This window comes from Kogia breviceps, chromosome 11 (assembly GCF_026419965.1).
Source record: "Kogia breviceps isolate mKogBre1 chromosome 11, mKogBre1 haplotype 1, whole genome shotgun sequence".
NCBI classification, from domain to species: Eukaryota; Metazoa; Chordata; class Mammalia; order Artiodactyla; family Physeteridae; genus Kogia; species Kogia breviceps.
Window position 1 is genome coordinate 86196903 of NC_081320.1, and position 26501 is coordinate 86223403.

The 26501-nt window shown below is 47.7% G+C and overlaps 1 long non-coding RNA gene across 3 annotated transcripts in view; it reads left to right on the forward strand.

Moving 5' to 3' along the window:
• The window catches only part of LOC131765507 (uncharacterized), a 347130-nt gene that overhangs the window by 313194 nt on the left and 7435 nt on the right, over positions 1-26501 (forward strand). The gene's annotated exons all lie outside the window — the stretch shown is intronic.

The following is a 26501-nucleotide window of genomic DNA, read 5'->3' on the forward strand; positions in this document are numbered from 1 at the left end:
TTTGCTTACTATTCCATCTCCTCCTAGCCTGCCTAATCCCAGTCATCATTCAAGGCCCAGAATAAGTTCTGCATCTTCTAGAAAGCCCTCCTTGATAATTTTTTTTCAGTATTCCTTTATTTTATTTTATTTTGTATTGAGGCTAAGTTCATATAATGTAAAATTAATCATTATTGGCATTTAGTACACTCACAGTGTGGTGCAATCACCACCTCTGTTTAGTTTCAAAACATTTTTATCGCCCCCAAATGAAGCCCTTTTTTCTGTGAAGCAGTTATTCTCCACTACCTCTCCAGCCCCACCCCAACCTGGCAACCACCAATCTGCTTTCTCTGTCTATGGATTTACCTATTTTGGCTATTTCATATCAATAGAATCATACAGTGTATGTGCCTGGCTTCTTTCAATTAACATCATGTTTTCTAGATTCATGTATGTTGTAGCATGTGTTTGGCACTTTATTCCTTTTTTAATGGTTGAATAATATTCCATCATACGTATATACTGCAGCTGATTTATCCATTCATCTGTTGATGGGCATTTGGGTTATTTCCACATTTTGACTATTGTTAATAGTGCTGCTATGAACACATCTATTCAAATATTTGTTTCAGTACTTTTTTAAAAAGTTCTTTTGGGTATAAGTGTAGGAGTAGAACTGCTGGGTCATATGGTTCTATGTTTAGCTTTTCGAGGAACCAGTAAATTATTTTCCACAACAGCTGAACCGTTTTGCATTCCCACCAGCAAAACTTGATCATTTCCTTTTATAGTAACTCTTCTACAAAGGAAATTATGGTATGTTTTACCTGCGTTAGATGCCTTCTGGGTCCTGCATTGTTGTTTCTACATCATCTTTTAACTTTATTCTAATCTCTATAACCTCAAGGATGAATCTTCATTATTTGTTTATTTATTAATTCATGGATTCAATTAGTAGTTAGCATTATGGTTTAGTAGCTAAGAATCCTGGCTCTGGAATCAAACTACCTGGGTTCAAGTCCTGGATCTGCCAGTTGCTAGATGTACCATTTAGGAAATGTTATTTTACCTATCTGCATCTTTGTTTCTTCATTTGTAAAATGGGAATAATGATGGGTGTATTAGTTTCATATTGCTGCTGTAGCAATTACCACATACTTTGTGGCTTAACATTGCACAAATGTGTCATAATTCTGGAGGTCAGAAGTCTGAAATGGGTCTCCCTGGGCTAAAATCTAGTATGGCAGGGCTACACTTCTTCTGGAGGCTCTAGGGGAGAGTCTGTTTCCTTACTTTCTCTGGCTTCTAGAGAGTACCTGAATTCCTTGGTTCATGGTCCCCTTCCATCTTCAATATCTTCCCTCTTCCATATCACCCTGGCTTCTATCATCACATCTCCTCGACTCGGACCCTCCAGCCTCCCTCCTTTAAGGATCCTTGTAATGATGTTAGGCCCGCTCAGAGAATCCAGGAAAATCTCCCCATCCCAAGATCTTTACTTAATCACATCCGCAAAACCCCTTTTGCCATGAAAGGTAACATATTCACAGGTTCTAGGGTTTAGGTTGTGGACATTTTGGGGGGCCATTATTCAGCCTGTCACAACCATACTACCTCATAAGATTATTCTGAAGATAAAATGAGATATTTCACAGAAAGCACCAGTGCTCAAAGATATTAGACATTACTGCTGCTCCTACCAGTGATGCCTATGCCTATGGTTAGATTTAGTACCAAGAACATAGTGAGTGCCCTGTGGGTATCTGGACACTGTACGCGTCTGACTCCTAAAGTCTCAGTGGCGTTGCCTCCTAAGAATGGACTGCCTTTTCTCAACAGGAACAGAGTCACTCATCAAACTCCTCATGACAGAGTCCTCTCTGGGGTTCCACTTAGTTCAGACCCATCTCTTTGGGAATCTGAATCCTAAAGCTCTGGTCTATCCCAGGGGTCTTAATTGTCTCTGAATTAGAGAGTCAAAAGTTCTGGGTCGCAGAAGACACACCTGATAAAAGACTGCCATCTAAAATATACAGAGAACTCTTAAAATTCAACAATAAGAAAACAAACAACCCAATTAAAAAATGGGCCAAAGGCTTTAACAGACACCTCACCAAACATATGAAAAGATGCTCCATGTCATAGGCCATCAGGGCAACACAAGTTAAAACAACAGTGAGATACCACTACATGCCTATTAGAGTGGCCAAAACCCAGGACCCTGACAATATCAAATACTGTAGAGAATGCAGAGCAACAGGAACTCTCATTCATTGCCGGTGGGAACACAAAATGGTACAGCCACTTTGGAAGACACTGTAATGGTTTCTTACAAAACTAAACATACTCTTACCATAGAATCCAGCAGTTGCACTCCTTGGTATTTACTCAAAGAAGTTGAAAACTTATGTCCCACAAAAACATGCACATGGATGTTTATAGCGGCTTTGTTCATAATTGAAAGCAACCACCATGTCCTTCAGTAGGTGAGTGGATAAATAAACTGGGACATCCAGACAATTGAATATCATTCAGCACTAAAAATAAATGAGCTATCAAGCCATGAAAAGACATGGGAGAATCTAAAATACATATCATTAAGTAAAAGAAGCCAATCTAAAAAGGCTACATACTATATGCTTCCAATTATATGACATTCTGGAAAAGGCAAGACTGTGAAGATAGTCAAAAGGTCAGTGGTTGCCAGGGGTTGGTTGGGGAGGGATGAACAGGCAGAGCCCAGAGGATGTTTAAGATAATAGCAGAAAGACTCTGTGTGATACTGTAAGAGTGGATACCTGTCGTTACACATTGGTTCAAATCCATAGAATGTACAACACCAAGAGTGAACCCTAATGTAAACTGTAGCTTTTGGATGATGATGTTTCAGTGTAGGTTTTCGACTGTAAAGAACGTGCCACTCTGGTGGGGGTGTTGGTAATGGGGAGGCTGTGCATGTGATGGGGCAGGGGGACATGGGCAGTCTCTGTACCTTCCTCTCAATTTTGCTATGAACCTAAAACTACTCTAAAAAAAAATAAAGTCTTTAAAAAAGTTCTGGGTCCTTGGGAAGTCATAGTGAGGCTCAAGAACCCAAGGTTGGAAGAAAGCTACATAGGAAGGGAAGCAGTGTTGAACTATGGAAGCTTCTGAATTGCTCTACATGGTGGACTTCTAATCCCAAAGAAGATTCTATTTATAAGAGCTATTCCACCAGGAAACAGTGGAGGGAGGATCCCTAGAACCCTCCCAGTTTGTCTTGCTCCAAGAGATGGGCTCGAAGACAAAGAGAGAATAGGGACAAGAACCTTCAGACAACATGACACCCGTGTGTAGTCACTTAGTCCCTTGGGGAGAGAGGGAGATTTTGCTATTGATGTTGTCAGGCAGACTTGCTAATAACTGCATGCACTGTAGTGGCCCCAGTTGGGAGATGTGAAGCTGCTGGCAGATCCTGTGGGAGGGGCAGAGATTCCTTCTCTGTGTGCAACTTAGGGGCCTATGAATAGAGGCCAGGTCCCTGGATGAGGTGGCTGTAGGTGGCACTGGGGGACAGAGGGCTTAGTCCTAGTGAAGAAACTGGAATTCCTTAATTTTCCTCTCTTGGCCTCAGCCACCCCATCTGAAAAAGGTGGGTGCATTGAAGATCTTGCACAAGTCCCAGCAGCCTGTGATTCTATAATTATATAGAGAGTTATGCCACAGCATTTTAAAATAAATACTCCTCAGATGCTTCCTGTGAAGATCATCTGAACAAAGTGTAAATCTTGAATTTTGACTCAGTCCATGGAAATGTCTGGGTCATGTCCTCCCACTTACATTTACTCATCTTAACACTTAGAAAAAGCCTTGGGTCTCCTGAGTTTTATCCATATTCTAGTTTTGCCATGACCAGCTGACCCCTCGGGGCTTTAAGAGACTCCAAAGTTCCTAGGGTGGAGGAAAGAGAAGTATTGATGGTCATGGGTTATTTCCCAAGAAACAGAGAAGTAAAGGTGTTTTACTGGTCAGGTCACTGTGGTTGTAGTAAACGAGGACCAGTGGCTCAAAGCCCTGAGGCTGAAGCAGGATTTAGATAGCTTCCCTGCTAGGACCACAAAGGACATGACACTGAAAACCAGAGGTGACCCCAGAGTGCATGACCTATAGGGAAGAGTCAACCCTTTGGATAGTTTCTGGGACCCCTGAACTTTGAGGGGAAGATGAAGAGTTCTAGGATGAAATGGATCTTCCTAATAGTTGGGATAATATTATACTGCAAGAAAAAAAAAAAATCAAGCCACATGGGTAAGAGAGGAAGTGGCCCTCGGGGCCCAGGGTGGGGAGAAGGGAGAACTCAGAAGGCTGGAGGAACGGCAGGAGGGGCTGCGTGAGCAGAGGTCCAGGGTCAAGACCAGGCTCCGTGTGTTTGGGAAGTGTTTCTGGGTTGTGGGATGAAGGGGAGGGGGTGATGCGATGGGCTGAGGCTGGAGAGGCCAACAGGGGCAGGCCAGGGAGGCCCCTGTGGACCAGGTAAAGTTTTTGAACTCGGTCCTGTGAGGGCGTGCGGGTGGGGAGCCTTGCAGGGTATCAGGCAGGGACCCGCCACGGTTCGTTGAAGGTTCATTGCCCTTAATCCTCGTCAGCAGGTGCACGCTCTCTGTCTTCTTATTTCCACGGCAGCCGCAGGCTCTTCGCTCAAGGAATTGTCCCTTCAAGCCAAGAACAAGCAGAACAACAAACTCTCAAGAGAAATCTGTGCTTTTCCCAAAGTGTTGCTTGCAGGGTGGGAGGAAAGAAACTTGACACAAGGTATTTGGGAGTTTGGGGAAAAACAGTGAATTTTGCATGTTGCTGCCGGGCACCCGGGTGTCCTCTGGATGCTTAATTACATCCTGCGTGTTTTCATGGAAAGTGCCAAGGACACAGTGGGTCCATGGCCTCGCATCTCCCGCAACCTCTGAGGATGCCGTTCCCCCTCCCTAAATAGTAACCCTCAGAAGCAGAGTAGACTCCATTGCAATCTAAGCAAGGGCCGCAGGAAAAGCAAATAGGGTAAAAGGGAAATAAAGTAACTCCTCTGGCTCGGTCCACGCAGTGGGTGTGGATGCAACAGCGTCTGTAGAGGTGGCCGGAGCCCCACGTATCCGAATCAGTGACTGATCAGTGACCGTGATGGAATCAGCACCGTGTCATCATCAGGCACCTTCTCTTTCAGTCCATTTGTCCACGGATGAGCTGTGTGACTTTGGCCAAGGCTCATATGCTTTCTTGACCTCGGAGGGCTACGACATAGACATTCTCTTCTTGCTCCAAAATGCCCTGTATAATCACTGGTAGCGTTCTTCCTCCAAGTCTGAGTCCTTCCACCCATTTTACCTTAAACACTTTGTGATGGTGCTTATTATTTATAACCAGCTACTTCCAAAGAGGATTCGCGTCAGCTTACAATATGAGATGCGGTCACGATGGAATCATTAAAAGGCAATTAATGATCAGATGTCATTTGCTAGGTGGTGGTGATGGGGTAAAAAATATTCCAGAAACCTAGGATGAAAATAGCTCTTTCAAGGAAGTTTGAAAGGAGAGCTTTGAGCTGCCTGGCTGCTGGAGAGAAGGAAATTCCCCGTCCCATGCTCTGAAGGAGCCCTTTGTGAGTGAGGAGCTGGGTGTTTGCTGGCATCTACGTAAGAGGTGCAGCAAGCACATAAGAATCCAAATCACCAACAGCACTTCTCTAAAGATGCAAGATAATCAACACACTCTACAAGTGGCTTGGTTTATTTTCCCTCTCTTAGAAATTCCCATTTCCTTTGGCAGAAATGAACAGATGTGTCTCACAAACTGATGAAGGTTGACAGATTTAAGGTTAGCGTTGAGTGTTTTCTAGAAAGTGGGAGAAGTCAGCAGGGTCTGCTCTTTCAAGGGGCAGAGGTGAAGCTTGAGCCTCCTCTCCTGAGGTGCCGACCCCCTGCGCTCTGGGGCACCCACGTTTGCGTATGGGATTTGAGTCTCTCTTCTGGTCCAGCTCACCTAGCTGATGCCAAGCAGCCCCAAGGCGATCCTCTCCCCCCGTAAGCAGCCCCTCACCAGCCTCTCCAGGGAGCCAGTGCCAGGATTCTGACGCAGTCTTTTCTCCTGCTGACCTAGAAAAACTTTTCGGTGGGTTTTTGGGAGTCTGCCTTTCCTCTTCTGAAGCAAGCTGAGAAAATGTCACGTAGTGAGTGGATCCTCTGCACGGCAACCTGTTGAAACCAACCAGAGAAAATGAAAACTTAGCTGGAAAACGAGCAAGTTTTATGTTCTGCGGCTGCCGCATCAGGAAGACCGCGTCTGCTGCCTGAACTCTGGCAGAGACAGAAAGCCTTCCTTCAAATGACTGTGATTCTGACTCCGCGTAAATTCGGGAGCTGCTCTGGGAACCGAGGGCTCTGGGACCTACTGTCCCTCCACTGCGTGTACATGTAGCTCACATGAAGGATAATATAAGATACGTGGGCACTCAGACACCAGCAGAATTTAGCTCATAGCATGGTGGAAGCATTATGTGTGTATATGTGTTTAACTTAGGGCTGGAAAAAAATGCTAAATGAGGAGCTCAGAACATCAGCTCTATATCCATCCTTAAGACTGTGCGACTTTTAAATCTGCAAGAGTTCACTTCAATCTAATCAGGCTGCACGCAGGATGAAGGCTGAACTGAGAGGCTCATGTGATCCCACACTCAGCATAAAAATTGGTGGGGCTGGAGCTTTGGGCGTCTTCTAACTAGGAAAGCCCAAGAACTCGAATCTTGTTAACACCTTCCTTGCTATTCCTCCTAATTTCCTCCTGTCTACTGAAGTCTTCCTCTCCCAACATTAAAACATTAACTCCCTTTCTGTCTATAGTAACTCTGATTCATATTCTCATCTTCCTTCCTCTTGGAAATTTCCCCTGAATCCTCAAACCATCCGTAATTATAGGATTGTAAACTCAGGGCAGCTCAGGGCTGGTGGGGCCTTAGAAAATGCTTCACTTCCCCTCTCCTTCAAGGGAAGGGATTCCTCAGAAAGTATCTTTCACTGGTGGCCCTCCACCTTCTGCTTGAACACTGCTGGTGATGGGAAGCTCACTACCTTGTGTGCCGTGTACTACTCAGGAATTTGTGCTCTGGGACCACATGGGGTTGGGTTTGAAATCCACTCTGCCACTTACTCAATGGTTGCTCTTTGGCCGTTTTTGCACCCTCTCCAGGGGACTTCATCCCCAAAATGGAGTTAATAATAGTATCTACTTGTTAGGGTTGTTGGCCTAGCCTTGGGTTTTGACCAGATTTGTTCCTTGTAGAGGCTAGCATTTGTAAAAGATACTTTTAGGGAAATTGCGTCTTTGCACTTTTAAAGAAGTCAAGGTTTAGAGATAGCTGAAGTGTGAAATAAAGCCTGCATATCTACATAGACATTTACATAGATACACAGTCCGCTCCAGACGGTGGATATTGGGCGTGATATTTGTTTGCTAAGGCCGCTGGGAGGCTTAAACAATGAAATTTATTGTCTTGGCAAGGTTGCTTCTTCCCGAGGGCTGTGTAGGAAGGATCTATTCAAAATCTTCCCCCTTGCCTTGCAGAGGGTGTCTTCTCCCTGTCTCCTCACATCATCTTCCCTCTCTGCACGTCTATTTCGGCATCCAGATTTCCCCTCTTTATGAGGACAGCAGTCATATTGGATTAGGGCCACCCTAATATCCTCAGGTTAACTCGATTACCTCTGTTAAGATCCCATCTCCAAATAAGGTCACATGCTGAGGTACTGGAGGTTCGGATGCCAACATATCTTTTATATGTGTGGGACACAGTTCACTCTATAACACTGAGGAATGGACAAGGTACCAGGTTGGCCATTCAGGGGCCTTGGCTTGGGTCTAAGTTCTATCGATGACCAATTGCATGATTCTGGCTGAGTCTCTGGACGTGCATTTTCCCCGCTGAGACATGGGTGGATTGACCTGAATGGCCATTGAGGTCCCTTCTACCCTAGAGTTCTATGGTTTGAGTGGCCCATTTGTTTTTAAAATGAACTGACAGAGATTCTAAGTGTGAGGCTCGGATAGTGAGGGGACAGGGGTTTCTGAGCAGAGAGGCTTATGCTGTCTGGTCTCCCTCAGGTCACACCATCTGGGTTGCAAGAAAAGGACAACGGCTTTCCATGGTTCTAAAAGAATCCTTTCTTCCTCTAACATCCTGCTTACAATCCTGTTGCTTGGGGAATGGCCCAATTTTAGCTACGTTGCTGTATTTTGAAGACCCTAAAAGCTCCATAAAGCATTGATTTGGGATGGGGTAGCTGAGGAATTCAGTGAATTTAAGAGCATATTTGTAGTATTTCATAAAAATAAATCAACTTTTACTGTTTATGGGAACAAACATTTTTAACTGGGAGAGTTGTGGTTTTTTTCCCCTCTAATTCTTAGAACAGTCTTGTAAAAATGGTACCCTGTAGAGTCCTTTGCGCATTTCTGCGTCTTGGCATTACTGTTGAAGTCTTTGTAGGATGGTTTTATTTTTGTTAAGTGACAGTGTTTAAATGTTGATCCATGTCAACAGAACACCGAAGCCATCAACACATAATTGCATTAATATTAATTCTCATTTCAATGAGAAAGCTGCTTTGTAATCACTTGTTATTTAACCCTGACTGTAACCTTTCCAGGAAAGGACAAGTTGACAGATCCAAGCCACTGTCATATCTCTCCAGAGTGGCAAGCCTCTCTGTCACACAGTATGGTACTGGGTACACGTCAAGATTTTCATCAATGGAAAGGGAGATTGGTGTTGGATGTAAGAATCTAGACTTAAGCCTATGGAAGGAAAACTTTAGAGTAGTTGATGTTTGTGGAATGTGACTTGGAGATCCTGACTCAAAACAGATGTACCCTGAGGTGACTCATTTTGATGCACTCACTGATGCAGTGAAGTATGTGCCAAAGTTTTCTCTTGGGGAAAGTAACTATGTCTTGGGGTTGGGAACAAGGTGTCTTCCAATCAGGGGAAGCTTCCCTCGCAGATCCATACAGTGATGGAGGAGGAAATGAGGGCCAAGGTCTGAGGTCTCCCAGTCAGTGCTGCCTTGGCCAGAAAATTGCTGTTGTGTCACATCTTACAATAGGGACATGGCTAGCTGCCCCCTCCCTCCTGAAGTGGGAAAGCAAGTACTGTGGAAATCTGGGTACCATTGGGAGCTTATACGAAAGAATGTTTTTCATCATCCAGAATCTCAAAGCCTGGCCAGTCTGTGGAGATGGTGAGACATTTAGGCTGTATCTGTATTTTACTTCATTCCTTTGTGATTAAGTTGCCAATGGTGTTGTATTGACTTTGGTCAAGGAGATCTTCCGCCTTGCTCTTCTGCCAGGAGGGGCCCCAGGAGTTCAGATTGACTCGAGAGCAGCAGAGACCGAAGCCTCTGCTGTTGGAGCACCTAGCAAGCCTGGGTCAGCATCCTTAATTCCAGGCCAAGTTATGGCTAACTCAGCCTGCCTCTCATTGCAGCTTGAAGAGTAATGGATGCATCATGGAAACTTCTAGAAAATATTCTGATCAGGGAAAATTGATTTTTATATTTACTAATGTGAAATCTTAATAAGTGAAGCATCACAGTCATGGTTGTGAGAACCTTTAAAAATGACAGGATTTCCTTTTTTGTGTGTCTATAACCGGGGAAGTCCCAGGGATGGGGCTTAGTTGAAAATGCTTCTGCATGTTGAGGGAGCTGGGCTGGTCCATGACTATATGGGAAGAGGCTCCTTTGGGAACAAGTGTGAACTGGGTTTCAAAACTCTTCCCTGAATTGGGGTTGGCATAACTCCGTCATTTCTATTGAGGCCAGGAATGGATTATTCTTCCATTGCTCTATCTTCCATGTCTTTTCTCTCTGAGGACAAGGCAGAGACCATGTCTCTACCTCTGCCTCCTTCCCATCTTCCCATAAAGCTCCCCATTCATCAGAGTCTTTTGTGGTCCTTACTTGTTCACTAATAAATGCTTATTCCTCTCTGAAAACAACCAGCTGTGTTTAGCCATCAGTAGCTCCTCCCCTCACCGCCCCCCCCCCCATCACTATCACTGTCTTTGATCTTTAGATGCCAAGTCCCCAGACAGGAGACATAAGAGGGTCGGATGATGTTTGGGGCTTAGAGGTTCTATCCTTTCACAAGCAAAAGCTGGGTTAGCATCCAAAAACCTTTCTCTTGAGGGACTGGTCTTCTGCTCCCAGCTGCCCTCTGGGAAGATGGGCAATGATGCTATTGACAGCATCCTGCCAGGAGTCACTGGGAAAGAACAAGCAAGGCCGCTCTCCACCATGCTGAATCCAATTTGGTCATCCAGAAGGCATTCCCTGAGGGGCCAGCATGTGCCAGGCCTTGGGCTTCGTGGCCATGAACCTGCCGTGCTTCCTATTCTCAGGATCTCAACCTCTTGAACAAGACAAGTTACCCACCGGGAAAACTGCCTTATCTAAGACCTGGGATTAGCGTCTGCCACAAATACTTCACAGCAAGGAATCCATACCTGTTTTGATGATAATTAAATGAAGGAAGTGCCAAATGGCTACTAGGAAGGAATTTCCAGGAGGAAAAGTGCTCTGAGATCTGGGGAAGTCGACAGAGGATGTTTGGCAATGGCTCGGGCAAGACCTGCAGGGGTTGAGCAGACAGAGAAGAGCAGGAGAGGCTTCCGGGCAAGAGATTGGCCCCAAGGCTGGGAGGAACCAGGCAGGACAGAAATGGAGCTGAATATATATATATATATTTCTTTTAAAAACTTTTTAAAAATACTTTAAAAAAAATTTTCTTTTCCTCCTTTTACTCTTGCATCCCATTTTGGCTACTGCCCCCTACCCTCCCCCCACCCCGTGATTTCCTCTTTGATACTATGTTTTTTAAAACAGGCTGGGGACATGCTGCATTTTAAAGCCTTCCCTGCCTGCCAGGTTGTCCTCCGAAGTCCCCTAAGCTCCACATGCAGCCAGAGTAACTTGAGGATGAAGCTCATTAATAATGTGCGTGGGAAATCACATCCTCTGTAGGAGGCTGGGAGATGGGGGCTCTGCCCCTGTCATTGAGCTTTCAGAAATGGCAGCTCACCAATAGGACACCCCGGCCCTACAGCCTGAAGGGCTGGAGCCGTCCACACAGGTGTCCTGGGGGGAGATTTCTTGGGTGAAATTTCTCCATCCAAGTGGGGCCTCAACTAGAGGAGCTTGGTCTCCCTAGGAATAGTTGCTTCCTTGCCCAGCATCTCTGTGGACATTTCCAGATGGGGGAGGGGGATTTCCAACGGCATGTCACTTAGCATGAGTACACCCATTAGTTATAATTAAACAGGCTGCTGCGATGATGACAAATAAATTTAGCACCAAAAGGATTGTGTAGATATTCAGAGCCAGAAGAGCAGTCTTCAGATGACAAATTAGCCAGGCTTTCCTGCTCTGGAGGGGCTCAGGGGAGGCAGGTCTTCTCCCAGGTGGATGTCCTCACATTCTCAAAGGGGGATGCTTCCTGAGAGCGGATTCATCTTGAGTCTATTTCAGGCAACATCCTCAAGCCCTGGGACCCTAGGAGCATCTCCTTACTTTTCCTAATGTTTGCGAGCCATTTTCTTCCCCCTGCTTCATCCTGAATGCATTTGCATCATCAGCCTCTGGCTTCCTTCCAGGAGGGGAAGAGGCCTGCTGTTCACAGCAGGCTTTCCCTGTGATCAGCCACCATCAACGCCCATGCTCCTGCAGGATCCCAAGGAAGAGCACACTCGACACCTCAGCCCTGCAGCTGGAAACCTTTGGGTGGTCTCCCCGGACAGCCATCATCAGGTGAAGCCTAATCCCGCCTCGTGCGCTCGTGGTTGATGTATCATGGATACCAGCCAGGCTCTTTTCTTTTATGTTTCAAAAGGCTGTGCTATTGTGTCTTTGATATCCCCTAGGCCCCAAGTAGGCAGTGTTTCACTAGACTTCTTGAAATATGGACACAAAATTTTCAGGGGAAGGAGGGGTATCAAAACCTTAACATAGAAATAAATTGGGAGAGGAATGATGGATGACAGGAAGGTTCCCTGAGCAGACTACAGGGAATCAAGAGGAAAGACTATTATTTGGAATAATAAGAGTCAATACAGAATGAGCGTGGCTATGTGTGAGTTACTGTGTTGGTCCTTTTCACGAGGGCAGCGTGGGGTGATTGTTAAGAGCATGACCGTCATTCAGTGCTTGATTGCCTGGCTTTGAATCTTAGCTTTGCTGCTAGCTAGTGGGGTGACCTTAAGCAAGTAGCTTACCTTTCCTGTGCCTTAGATGCCCCACCTGTAAAATGGGGGCTAATAGTATTACCTACCTCCTAGGATCGTTGTGACAACTAAGTGAGACGATTTACATAAAGCGTACAGAATAGGATCTGTATCGTGTGAAGGTTAGTGAATTCTATCACTAACATTTTCCCATCTTTAGGCATTATTATCTTCATAATGTTGCTATAATCACACACCCATGTCTTTACTTAATATTTAAAGACGTTGTAAAACTTAAAAAAAAGTATGAATATAACATACTGAAAAGTGCACAAATCATAGATGCGTAAATCAATACATTATCATGAAATGTCAAGAAACAGACCAGGGTAAGGGCCTCGGACACCCTTCTCATGCTCCCCTACTGCTTCTCCAGAGATACCCCTATCCTGACTCTGACACTCTGTCATTTAGTTTGCGCATTATACATATGGGATCAGTGTGTATGTTTTTATGTGTGTCTGATTTATATAATTCAGTTTCGTGTTTGAAAGCATAGCTCTGTGGTTACATATAGCTGGGGTTCATTTATTTTCCTTGCTGTGTAGTATCCCATTGCATGAATACAGCACCATTATGTATTTATTCTGCTGTTAATATTTATTTATTTATTCTGTGGTTTATGGACCTTTGTGTTGTTTCCAGTTTCTGGCTATTACAAATAATGGTAGTATTAACATTTTTATACATACTTATTAAAGCACATGTATGCTGACCATATATTTAGGAGTGTAATTGCTGGGTTATGAGATGTGACATTCAACTGTAGGAGGCAGTGTCAAATAGGCTTTCCAGTGGTTGTACTATTTCATTATTTTGTGATCTTTTTATTGATTTGTAGAAATTCTTTATATATTCTGGATACAAACCCTTTGTTGGTAACATGTATTACAAATACCTTTCACACTCTGTGTAAACTTAGGTTAAATTTTAGATTTATCTTAAGTAGTAGTATTTGTGAAATTGAGTTTGATATTACTTTTTACTGAAAGATACATGTATATTAGATAAAAGTTTGCCCCTGCTCCAACTAAAATTATTTCCTCTACTCCTGATGGCATGCCTTATCATCCTTTAAGAAAGCTCCATTATCTCATTATTAAATGAGATAAAAGAACCTCTTTGGTAGGTACCATTGTTACCCCTGCTTTCTAGGTTTGGCATTAGAGGCACTGGGAGGTTTCATAATTTACCCAAAGACACAGCTGACGTGAGGACCAGGGGTAGTTGCTTCCAGAACTCATATTTCTTCTGTCATGTCACTAGTCAGCAGGCTATTTTATCATCTGTTGTACACTCTGGATCTTTGAGAGACCCTCTGCATCCCTACAGAGACTTGAATGTAGTGAAGTCGTCAGTAAACATTTGGGGATGGATTGATGGATGGATGAGTTGGTAGATGGATGGATGAATGGACGGATGGATGGATGACGTGGAGAGTCAGTGTTTTCACAAAAGCTCTCTGCCCATGGAGGAGCCCATTCTCAGGCCAGGGCCAGGGTGTCTACAGCCTGGACCGTGACCCCACAGCAACCCTGCCATGACCCTTCTCTCCTCAGTGGCCTGAAGGTAGAGAGATAAGAACAGAACTGGAGCTGAGGTGAGGAAATGGCAGTCCCAACCTTGCCCTTGCCGGGGAGAAGAGCGATCTCATCTTCATCAGTGCAGGGGCTGTTTTAGGGACTCTCGCTTGCAGAGGAAGCAGACACGAGTGGTCGGCCTACCCTGATGAATTGTTAAACCAGCTCTGTCTACATGTCAGGACCAGGCTTGGGATGTGGGCTGTCCTTTGGGATGCCTTACATACCATGGATGGGGGACCGTTCTCTGCTCTCTCTCTGGGAAGACAAGGGGCAGATTCAAAGATCAGTTGCCATGTTGTTGAGACCCACTGTGTTTGATCTTGCCTCACTCATGCTTTCCTTTTGCACCGTGGAACTTGCCCTTGTTCACTTGAACATTTTCTAGCTCTGTCCCAGGAGCTGATCTGGGTGTTTCTGTAGAAAGGATGGTAAATTGGATTCTGTCTAAAGAGCACAGATGAGGACCCCACAGGGAGAGCTCTGCTAGAGATTGGGATGGGGGTGATTTCGAGCTTCACTGTTCCTGGCTTTAACTCTCTCTTGAGGCATTTGTTGAAACTTTGTGCATACTCCGTAGCTACCAGAGCCTTTTCCCATTCTGAGAGCTGGTGACGTGCTGTTCTGGACTCTTCCTGAGCAGTTGCCTGGGAAAGTGCTTGTTGTATTTAATAAATTGCATTGATTTATTGCCTTTATTGATCTGCTGGAGCTCTCTGTATTATCAGAGGTGATGGCCTTCTTAGGAAAACATGGAAGGCCTCTTCATTAGCATTCATTTTTCTATGAGGCTTTGGAGGGTGAAATACCAAGATGCACAGTGTTCATTCTGGTGATATATTGAGCACCGTCAGGGTGAGCAACGGCTTTGGTATAAATCAGGTGGAAGGAAGGAACCGAGGCCATTTGCCATAGGCTTGCAGGAGTCTTTTGTGATGAAATGAGGAGGCTACTTTCCTTTCCTTCGGTGATGACAAGCTCCTCTCTTAATTTTCCACAAGGGAGGAGCAGCAGGCTGAAGGGGTCTTTGGGGAGAAGCATACCTCCTCAGGCAGACCAGTCTATGACGTTTTCGCGTATCCCACTTAAGGCTTGTGCTGCGACAGCAGGTAAATCACTTGGCACTTCTGTGCCTGTGCTTCTTGTCTGTGTTCGTTTGTGACCTGACCTTCACAGTGACAAGCTTTCTTTCTACCCCTCTGCTTCCTGCCCCAGATCCAGCCCCAGTCTGAAACTGGCTCTGAAGCTTCCTGTATGCAGCAGGCCCTGAGTTTCAGGGAGAAGCCTCAGAGTCTGGCACCTGCCTTCACCCCTTACAGAGGGTGCTGTGGCCTTAGGAACCCAATCTCTGGAAGCTTTAGACCCTGACAACTGTAGATCCTTTTGCCTTCCTCTTGGATGTGTCTGTTGAGTGCTCAAATCTCTGTGGATCTTTTCCACATCTGGCCAGAACCACTTCCCTCTTTTGGTACATTTACAGAGGAGAACATGCTTCCACTCCAGGGGACCTCAGGCCAGCATCTGTGGGGACCAGAGACAGTTCTGAGTTTGAATATAGTCCCAAGCTGTGTGACCTTGGGCAGATGACTTAATTTCTCTGAGCTTCAGGTCCCTTATTTGCATGAGGGGGTTAATAATGCCGAACTCAAAAGATTATTGCAAGGACTAAATGAGTCAGTGTTTGCCAAGTGCTTACCGTGTCTGACGCATAATGCCAGTGCAAACAATGTCAGCTATCATTATTAGCGAAGTTTCTCTAAATGCGCGTTAGTTTCTCTAAACACGCACTCAAAGCTGTGGCCAGCTATGTGCCCTGTAGGCACATAACTGTAGGCTCTGAGGGTAAAATTGTGAGTGAAACTGACACGCCCCTACCTGCAAGGAGCTTACTGTTCAGTAGATGAGACTGGCAATGAAACGGACAATGAAAATGAGAAGTAATATGGGTGGTGGAGAGGTGGTTATCACCGATCATGATATGAGCTTATAGGAGGGGCCTCTAATGCAGTCTAAGATCTGGTACCAGCCCTCCCCAGGCTGAGCGGAGCCGCTAGAAGCTGACCAGGATAGGAAAGGCTAAGGAGTAAAGGCAGTGTTGGAAGCCTTCTGTTTATAGATAAGCAATCATTTGTGAAATCTCCAACCATGGGCTTCCCTGGTGGTGCAGTGTTTAAGAATCCGCCTGCCAATGCAGGGGACACGGGTTCGAGCCCTGGTCCGGGAAGATCCCACATGCTGCAGAGCAGCTAAGCCCGTGCACCACAACTACTGAAGTCTGCACGCCCAGATCCCGTGTTCCACAACAAGAGGAGCCACCGCAGTGAGAAGCCTGCACACCACAAGGAAGAGTAAACCCCGCTTGCCGCAACTAGAGAGAAAGCCCACACGCAGCAACAAAGACCCAATGCAGCCAAAAATAAATAAAAATAAAATAAATTTACTTAAAAAAAAAAAAATCTCCAACCCCCTTCAACTCTGGCCAACCCCGGCAAGGAAGATCCTTCCACTCCCGCGATGTCACTTTGTCCTTTAAAAATGGTACATGATCAACCTGATTTCTCTTGGCGATTGTTTATAATATCAATACTTGCCTGTTAACTTTCTTGCCTGTTGGAATGGGCGCCCCCTACAGGCAGGGCTCAGGGCTGTCAGTTACATCCATAGCACTCAGCACAGGGTGTGATACTTTTTCATGCTCAGTGATATTAATAAATTAAGTGAGATGCAGCAGACATTGAGATTTGCTGCACCCTGCCTTTCAGAAATGCCTGAGGGCTCTGTATATCTCACTCTTTCCCTCCTTCCCACAAGCTGGTGGCTGGCTCACAGTGGGGAGGCTCTGGGCCCTTCCCACCACCAGGATTGGAGCTTGAGCCGGGAGTTGTATTCATCACAGCACAGTAGCAGCCAGCACCCCACTCCCAAAGCTGGTTTTGGCCCCTTTGCTCTGGCAGTGGTCTCCTAGCTGCTCAAGGCTGCCTGTACTTCGTATCTGATCATCTATGCTGCCATTATCTTTGGAGGAAATGCTGCCCAGTGATATCACACACTGAATTGATTAAAAGCAGAACTTTAGGGCTTCCCTGGTGGCGCAGTGGTTGAGAATCCACCTGCCGATGCAGGGGACACGGGTTTGTGTCCTGGTCCGGGAAGATTTCACATGCCGTGGAGCGGCTGGGCCCATGAGCCATGGCCACTGAGCCTGTGCGTCCGGAGCCTGTGCTTCGCAATGGGAGACGCCACAACAGTGAGAGGCCCGCGTACCACAAAAAAAAAAAAAGCAGAACTTTGAACTCATCGGTTTGGAGAGGTCTCCGCAGAGTGGAGACCTTTAATGCGGTCCCGAGACCTGCCGGAAACCCCCTCTGTAGCTCAGAAGCAGCTCCGTCACAGGGCCAGAATATCCCTCATTTTTACAGATTGGCTGGGGCAGGAGCCATACGATGTATTTATCTACAGTGAGGTCACCTTCTTCAACCTACCCCCACCTCAACTTTTGTTTTTAGCTCACTTCAAACAGAAAGACCTCCAGATTTTCTCTGCTTTTTCTGTTTTTGTTTTGACTTTGTTTTTTAATCCAGTGCTTACCATCGTTGTTCTTTCTTTGTAGAGAAAACCCCCAGCAGATGGATATTTGTATCCATTTCAATCTTCCCAGCCCTCCCCTAGGTGGGAGGTGGAGGTATGTGAGCTGGTCTCTTAACTCAGAAATGAGACTAGGGAAAGGAGGAGTTCAGGAGGTGTGTGATCAAAGGCTGGGTTTATGCTATGGACACCTGGGGGTTCAGGAGTCCTAAGGGAGACACATGTGGCCTACAAAGGCCAGGGAAGACTCCATCAAGGAAGTGAGACTGAAGTGGGTCTGGAGGAGGAAGGAAGGATTTGAAGAGGGCTGGGATGGGGGTGCTTTTCAATGGGAAGGGGAGAGGCAGCTTGATCAAGCGCAGAGCTGAGGATGAGCTTGTAAGCTCAAGGAGAAGGAACAGGCACTGTCAGAGGTATAGGCGGGGAGACTGGCTAAGTGCAATGGTCAGAGAGCAGAGTATGTATGCCGAGTAAGATGGTAAATTTAGGTGTCATCATGGCTGAGCTGTGGTGCCCAATTGTTTGGTCAAATACCAGTGTAGATGTTGCTGTGAAGGTGTTTTTAGATGTGATAAGCATTTAAATCAGTAGGCTCTGAGTAAAGCACATTACTGTCCATAATGTGGGTGGGCCTCACCTAATCAGTTAAGGCCTTAAGCTCAAAGACCAAGGTTTTTGGAAGAAGGGATTCTCCTCCAGACTGTCACATTGACAGCCTGCCTGCTGCCCTGCAGAATTCAAGACTGAAGCATCCACTCTTAATTATCAGCCTACTAGCCTGCCTGCCTTATGGATTTCAGACTGGCCAACCCTCACAATCCCATGAACCAATTCCTTAAAATAAATCTTTCTCTCCATATACCTACTTAGAGCCTTTTATTTCTCTGGAGCACCCTGGCTACCACCCTGAGCAGAGCTGGGGCTTTGCTGAATGGTCATGGTCCGAGGGCAGCTTTTGAGAGCCAGGCTCCCTTTGCAGGGGATTAGAGGACTAGACATTGAGTCAAATTCTGCAGTCAAGTCCCATGCCCGTGAGACTTCCCCGAGGAGCTCATGCAAAGGGAATCCCAGGGACTCTTTATTTTATTTATTTATAAGGTAATTTTATTTATTTATTTATTTATTTTTGGCTGTGTTGGGTCTTCGTTGCTGCACACGGGCTTTCTCTAATTGTGGCGAATGGGGGCTACTCTGTTGCAGTGCACGGGCTTCTCATTGCGGCGGCTTCTCTTGCTGCGGAACACAGGCTCTAGGCACGTGGGCTTCAGTAGTTGCAGCACAGACTCAGTAGTTGTGGCACACAGGATCTTTCCGGACCAGGGCTCGAACCCACGTCTCCAGCATTGGCAGGCAGATTCTCAACCGCTGCGCCACCAGGGAAGCCCCCCAGGGGCTCTTTAAATTGGACCTTCCATGCAGAAACGTGACAAGGGTGTTGGGTGGAGCCTGGCTCACTCCCAATTTTTTCACTTCTTGTGTGGAGTTGGTTTTAATTGACAAGGAGTCCTTCTAACCAGTGGACATTTTCTTGTTAAACCCGATGCTCCTGCATTCTCTTATGCAGCAAAAAGATTGGTTTTTTTTGGCAAGGAAGCCCTAGATTTTTCCGAGCTAGTTGTGTGAGAAACATCCCTCCTGCAGGCCACTGTGCAAGTGAGTCCCTGCAGAAACGTGCCCGAGCCGTCAGGTGTGGGGAGAAATATCTTTAGTAAGAGTAGGTCATGGAATGAGACTTCCCCACTGCAGCATGTGAGGGCAGAGGGGGTTTCCATAGGACAGTTCTTAAGAATTACTGTAAAAATGCATGACTCCATCTGTCTCCTCTCTCTTCTTTGGCTTCAGATGACCTGAGCCATTTAAAAATTCCCCAGCGAGGGACCCTAGGCACCAGAAGAAGTGATGAACAGATTTTCAGTTTGGCCCCAATTTGCATGAATTTATTTTGGCAGTTGAAATCACTGTCTAAACTAGAGGCTGGAGATGGGTAGTGGGTCTCCCCCATAAGAGGCAGATTCTTGATTGGTCTGGAGAGACTGCTGGTGCTCTGGGCGTGGGGCTCTAACCTCAGCTTCTGGAGAGAAGGCAGAGGTGGCAAAGGGGGAGGTGGAGAGGAAATGGATGACCCGAGCAGTTGGGGGGGCCGGGGAAGGATTCTGCATCCTCCCACCCCCCACCCCCGGGAGCCAGCTCCATCAGGTCTACCCCCCTAGCGGCTGCCCAGTAGCTTCCAAAGGGTGTCCTCCAGGGGGCATCACCTCTTCCGTGGGGTGGACTGATTTCTTCTGGTGAAGGGCTGCCTTGTGATTTCTCACGATTACAGGATATTGGGGACCTCAGACAGAGCCTGAGGACTCTGCTGCCCTGGGAACTGGAAGGTAGCCCTTCAGGGTGAGCTGCACAATTTCTGTTGAGGAGGAGTTCAGAGGAGGCCAGAGGATGTGTGTTGAGGCTCCACGTGTTGATAATTTGGGATGTCTTGAGTGGTGGTGGTGGGGGGGATGTGGGCAATGGTGCTTTGGAGGAATCATAATCCTGATAATAATAAAAATAACAACAATAATAATAGCAGACATTTATTGAGCACTTATTCTGTCCCAGGCACTGATCTAAGACTTTATTCATAATTAGACATTTAATTGCCATAGCAACCCTATGAAGTGCTCTCGTTAGTCCCACTTTCAGATGGGGAGAGATGTTAATAAACTGCGCAGCTACCTAGCCAGTGGATGGTGGTACCGCCAGCTTGGGATCCAGGTGGTCTGGTTTAGAGCATCCTTGCTCATGCTGACATTCTCCCTAAGCTGCCTCTTGGCCTTGACACTGTGTCCTTTTCTCCAGCCTAAAGTGCAGGCCAGGCCCCCCTAGCAGTCCTTTATATGCCAGCATGGACCTTCCAGGAGGCTGCTGCAGCCCCATGTCAAGGATCTTCCAACTTAGAAGGGTGTTTCTCTGGAGCCTTGTTCAAACCTTTCATCCTGCCCCAACCCCCTCCAGCCTCCCTCCTCTTGCCAAGTCAGATCCTGCCTCCTGCCCTTGGAGGCCTCAACTCTGTCACCCCCAAACCCCCCCAGAGACGGTGTGGGGAGGACCACCTCCTCCTAGGACAGTGCTCTTTGGGAAAAATGTCAGTTTGATCTGGCGAGGACACTGGCTTCACAGTAGAAATAACAATATAACCCTCAAGTCTAGATGAAAACATTCTAGTCCCATAGGTGGGCGGGACGTCCACATCCCCTGGGAGGACCTGGATGGAAAGGCCAGTTCAGAGTGCCCACCTCGACTCTTCCCTGCAGGCTTGTGAGGGCAAACCCACCCCTGGGGCCTGGGCCTTGCTTGAAGCCCCTACGACGGGGTAGAGAAAGAAAGGGCCAACAACTCTGGTCTGGGCGAGAAGAGCAGTGGGGAGAGGAGGGTGAGAGTGGTGCGGGTCAGGGCCAGGGCAGGAAACTAGCTGGGGGGGCCTCTGCTGTGTCCCTGGGGAAGCAGGGCTTCCACATGGAGCTGTGGCCTTGCTCAGTGAGTGTAGGATCCACCCCACAGAGGCCCATCATTAAAGTGGTGTTGACCAGAGAGGATTAAAGTACAAAAATGATAAGACCAGCTCCTAATTAGAGCCCGCTGGGCTCCAGAGAGGGCCTGCGGGCAGTTGTCGGGAAGGGTCTGCAGGATCTCAGCATGTGGGCTGCAGGCACGCTCAGCCCTGTCATCTTACACGTGGGAAAACTGAGGTTGTGGACAGGAAAGTTGCTCCTGCCGAGTCTCAGGGGACCTGAGCCCCAAGCCTTCTACCTCAGCTCAGGCTTCTCTAAGGGCTTCCCATGGAAAGAATCTACCTACACAGGGATGCTGTGTGGCTGGGGCTTATGATAGCATTCAGTCATTCACTTGGTCATTCATTTGTTCAACAAATATTTATAGAGTGCCTTCCACGGGCCAGAGACTGTTTTGGACACAGGATAGAGCTGAGAACAAAACCAGAAAAACAATCCTCGCCTCATAGAGTTATTATTCATAGAATTTTTTGGGGGGGGCGAGGAGACATTAACACACATTAAATAAATATCGTGTCAGAACGTGGTAAGAGCAGTGGAGAAAAATGCGGACAGGAGGGTGCAGGGTGCCCTCCGTGGGCCGTCTCTGGTCAGAGAGCGGCAGGAACCCTTGGACAGTAGTAAGGGCCGTAGCAAGAGTCCCACCTCAGCAAGACCCCTCACAACAGCATCCCCACCGCCTCACTGTGAAGTGGGAGGAGGATGGAGCTGGGGACCATAGTTCACAAGACCACTGAGAGCTGCCCAGGAAGCGGGGTCCCAGGGGCCAGGACTGTGCTGTGGCGTGAGCCGGCGAGGTCAGGGCGAGCGTCCGGACAGACGGAAGGCCGGGCTGAGCGTTGAGGAAGTGGCCTTGGGGGGAATTAGGAAGACCAGAAGGAAGGCCGAAGTAGACTGTCCTGGCTCGCTGGGGAGAAGCACGTGGCAGAGGAGGAAGAAAGGGATGAGACCGGAGGCGAAGGTGAGAAGCAGCCTTGGGAGGCGAGGAAAAACAGATTAAGCAGTCTTTACCTCTCGGGCATGGAGAGCTCCATGTGGTTTACAGCGGGGAGAGGAGCCACTTTATAAAGGTCCCTCTGGCAGGTGCAGGAGAGTTGTGTTGGAACAAGAAGTCACCGGCGATCTAGGGCAGTGACTGTGGGATGCAGGGAGGGGAGGGGCGCAGAGAGGCAGGAAGGACCACAGGACTTGATGCCTAAACTCCAACTTCCTCAATCCCATGCTGTTTTGGCGGAACCCGCGTGCTCTTTTTTTTTTTTTTTTTTTTCTTTTGCGGTATGCGGGCCTCTCACTGCTGTGGCCTCTCCCGTCGCAGGGCACAGGCTCCGGACGCGCAGGCCCAGCGGCCATGGCTCACGGGCTCAGTCGCTCCACGGCATGTGGGATCCTCCCGGACCAGGGCACGAACCCGCGTCTCCCGCATCGGCAGGCGGACTCTCAACCACTGCGCCACCAGGGAAGCCCCCGCGTGCTCTTTTTTCACTGCTCTGTGCACGTGGCGACTTTCCAGGATGGGGAGAGGAGACCTGAGTGCCCGGGGCATTTCTCCAGATGTTGAATCTCATGCTCTGACTGCCGTACCCCTCCCAGTCTCTGCTTCTATCTCTGCCTCCCTGAGTCTGGCTTGGACTTGGCCAGTCCAGATCAGGCAGACGTTGGGGGACACTCGGCAGGAAAATCTGGGGTCAGTCTAGGGCTAGAGGTACACGTACGATGCATACGATCTATTCCTGGAAAACCAGCAAGGAAAGGGGTTTGGGGGCCCTTCGTGTGCTGAGTCTAGTTACAGTGCAACAGAGAAGCCGCGGGGCAGGTCCAGGTCCTTGCCAATCAACGGGCACAGCTTGGGGAGTTTGGGGCACCGGGAACCACTCTGAGGATCTGACTGGTCTGGGTCCCTTGGCTTGTTGCAGCCTGGCAGGGGCCCTTAAAACTTGGGGGTGGACCAGACCTGACCCAGTGCTCAGTGTTCCTGTCACAAGAGTCACTGCCTCCAGCTTGGGCCCGGCACTGGGTCTCGGAGGGGAATCTTGCTGTGGTTCCAAACTTACTAAATGCCCCTGGTGGAATCCAGACATGTATTCCCAAAGCCACCTCTGAGCAGACCTGGGTTGGCCGTGACGGGGGCTCTGGGGACAGCCAGGGTCCTAAAGGAACGTCCCAGGCCTGCCAGAGCCATGGCTGCTGTGGGAGGGGGAGCTGCTGAGGCCTCTGGACTAAGCTTGGCTGGGAAGGCACGGAGAGGGAACCCAGGCTCATGTGACATGGAGAGTAACCAGGTGGGGACACCAGATGAGAAACTGCAGACTCAAGATGAGAAGGACCCCCATTTAGTGCAGCACAGGGGCTAGAATTCTGCCCACACTCTCCTAGCCCACGGCCTCCTCCTTGACTCCCTGGGGTCTTGAGCGGACTGCAAGCTCGCAGAGGCCAGCACGGGGCCGCCGACTCTGAGGGCCAGCGATCTGAGGCTGGGACTCGGCGCTGATTCAGCCAGGCAGCTTTGCTGGGCCGTGGTTGGCTTCCCCGCCCTCTCTGTGCAGACTGAGGTGGGTGTGTACTTTGTATTTAATTATAGAGCTCATAACCAGAGAGGAGCTGCTGGGAAGCACATGTCATTTTGTTTGGGCATAATACACGCGAAGGCTGGAAAATATCTATTAGATCATCCTGTACTGCCTCTGCCACAGCTGACATGATTGGTATCAGATCACTCATGCTTTCTCCTGCCTGTGACTCAGGCGGGGGCTGGGGGCTGGGCTGGGCCTCCTGAAGTCTGGCGGCCCCACAGCTTTCTCTTGAGCTCTGCTCTCATTTTCCTTGTCTGCCTACTCGGTTTTTCAGCCACGGATCTGGTTCTGCCAGCCTTGCTCTCTCGTGTCCTCCCAGTGAGCATTGATTCCTCCAGCCCCTGTTTATGGAGACCCCACTCTTTGGCAGGCCCGCCCCTGCTCAGTTCTGGGGGTTCAGACAATGATATCCATCCACTATTCACAGTTAAGAGCAACCTGCCCACAGATAATTCTTTTTTAAAAAAGTTTTATTGGAGTAGAGTTGATTGACAATGTTGTGTTAGTTTCAGGGGTACAGCAATGTGAATCAGTTATACATATACATCCACTCTTTTTTTAGATTCTATTCCCATATAGGCCATTACAGAGTATTGAGTAGAGTTCCCTGTGCTATACAGTAGGTTCTTATTACTTATCTATTTTATATATAGCAGTGTGTGTATGTAAATCCCAATCTTCCAATTTATCCCTCCCCAGCCCCTTATCCCCTAGTAACCATACATTTGTTTTCTACATCTGTGACTCTACTTTTTTTGTTTTTTGCTTTAAGATTCTTTTTCCAGGTAGGTCATTACAGAGTATTGAGTAGAGTTCCCTGTGCTATACAGCAGGTTCTGATTTATGGCTAAATGTGGGCACACCATGCAAGAAGGACTCCTGTAGGTTAGGGAAGGGAGAGGTCACTCTGGGCTCGGCTCATTGGGATGCTTCATGGAGGAGATGGCTTTTGAGCTGGGAGAGGGCTCACCAGGTGGAGAAAAAGAAGGCACCACGCTGGAAACCTGTAGCCCCCTTCTCATTCTATTGCTTAATATCCTTTGTCTTCCCTGTATCTACTTGGTCATAGATTGACTCCCTCTAAATCTGGCCTCTGCCACCTCAATCCCTTATGTCTCTCTCTTCTCCTCCCACCTCTGGCCCATTTTAGACGCAGTGGGCAGGCCAGTCAAGGCTGAGGCAGAGGTGGGAATCCGGTGACCAGAGAGCGAAGGCTGCAGCTGCCACCAGTCTTTCGCTTCCTCATCTGCAAAAGGGGGGGGTGAGGGCTGATCTCTATGAACCTTTCAGGTCTGATGTTCTAGGAATTTCTAAAGCAAGGAGCCACTTGGCAGAACCAGGGTCCAGAGGTGGCGGCTTCATGTCTGTTTCTTCCTCTTCCTGACTTCAGCCACCACCATTAGCCTGGCAGCTCCCAGATCTGCATTTTCAGCACAGATTCCCCGCCCGAGCGACGGAAACACATCTCCCGCTGCTCCCTGCCTGTGTCTCCGGAGGTGCCTTAAAATCAGCATGTCCAAAGGGGAAATCGCTATATTTTACACACCTCTGATTCACCCCGTTGCCAGGATACATGTGCACAACACATTCACGCACTCACACCCTTCTGATCACGTTACTTTCTTAAAACCACTCCACCAGGATAAAATCCCTGGAGAGCTAGGTGCAGTGGGGCAAAGGTCTTTTGTGACCTTACTGCAGGCGCAACTGTCAAGACTCCATGCCTCCCCAGACACTGGACCCCAGCCAACCCTGACTGCTGAGCACACCTTGAGATGTCACATTTCTGCCTCTTTGCATGTGTTCTTTCTCTAGTGTAGAACATTGCTCTCATACCATGTTTTCTTCCTATTCATTCGTTAAAACCCAACTTGCCTATCACCTCTGCAATGAAGCCTTCCCAGACATCACTTGTCCCAGTTAATGAATCATTGCCACTCCCTCTTTTCTCTCCTTGACCTTGTGAATACAGCTTTTATAGCACTTATCACTGAGTTATTATCAGTTTACTGTGGTAAACAGTGGGCACCCCAACTCCCATTCATCTTTGGACTCCGGATTTTTCTAGCACGATGCCCAGCACTTATTAAGCACTAAGGATTTTGTTCTTTAAACAGAACTGAGTCCTAATGACTGCCCTATGGTACGCATAGCTCCTTGACAGCAAAGCTATGCTCGAAGTCAGGAGTACATTTCCAGAGGGCTCTGCAGTGGGAGGCGGCGGTAAGAGTCTGTGTTTTTAGCTCAATGCCTGCCCTGAGTTAGGTGGTAGGTGTTTTCTCTTTCTCAGGCTAGAATGAGCCCTTGAGCTGACCCAGAAGTTGTGAGCATTTATCACCTAGTATTGATGACCACATATCCTGCCTTCCCTCCTTATGCCTAGAGATGAAGGAAGAAATACCAGCTCATGTTACAAAGAGTATTTCCCTGGTTTACCAGCTCTCCCTCTCTCAGCTGGCGCTCAGAATGATTTCTTAGTTCTCAGCTTTTCTTCCTCTGATCAAAGTGCCCGAGGCGGTGAGCACCAGGAGGGGAACGCGAGCATTTCTGGCTCAGTCTCGCGCTCCCCTCTCCTGTGCTGTTTGAAGAACCTGTAGCCCAGAGTTCTCCAATCAGGTGGGTGTGGCCTGGCTGCAGAAGGGTCTCCAAGGGCTTGTCGGGGAGCCCGGATGCCCTGGGATATCTGGGGGATGGAGGGAGGGGCAGTTGCCCTACCTCCCCGTGGAGGAGATCAAAGCTGCTTGTGCTCTTCCTTGTCCTCTCTTTCCCATTCTGTTCACTCAATCGCTCTTTTCTCTCCAATGAATTCAATGCAGAAAATCCATGAGTAGGATTTCTCTCTTCAAAGGATCAAATAACCTTTTTTTTTTTTTTTTTTTTTTTACCCCCTTTCTACTTTTTTTCCCAAACTGCAAAAGGAAAAAACATG